Consider the following 551-nt stretch of genomic DNA (forward strand, 5'->3'; position numbering starts at 1 on the left):
CCCCAGTGTAAAGGGTCTTTAACTGTGACTGATCAGCTTATCATAAAAATGTTTGGGTTGATTCAAAGTTCTACATTTACTCTTTGAATGTTTCAGAAACCGTAGCTGTGCACTTTCAACATGTAGCCAAAAGAACAACATGTCCCGTCTAAGACACCTAATCCAAATCATCTTAGAGACAGTTTGGACCAGCTACAATCAACAGAACATTACATTCTGAGAAAAGGAAAAGAACAGAGTGTCAAACTCAGAAACACCAAAAGTCAAAGATAATAATAGAACACAGCAGATTCATMCAGATTAAGATTAAGATTCAGACATTAAGATGATCAAATTTTCATGTTCAGAATAACARGACTTGGTTAGAACCAGCCTAAAAAATATGAAAGAATACAACAGAAGAAATATCTGCACAGTTCTGAAAAAGTSATATCTGAACAGATGAATAAAACATGATAATCTAAAAATAAGAAATATTCAGTTCATTCTATTTCTGTTAAACAAAACTGCATGGATGACATTTCATTCTATAAATGAATAATAAAAAAGGT

This window comes from Austrofundulus limnaeus, unplaced genomic scaffold, assembly GCF_001266775.1.
Source record: "Austrofundulus limnaeus strain Quisiro unplaced genomic scaffold, Austrofundulus_limnaeus-1.0 Scaffold949, whole genome shotgun sequence".
Lineage (NCBI taxonomy): Eukaryota > Metazoa > Chordata > Actinopteri > Cyprinodontiformes > Rivulidae > Austrofundulus > Austrofundulus limnaeus.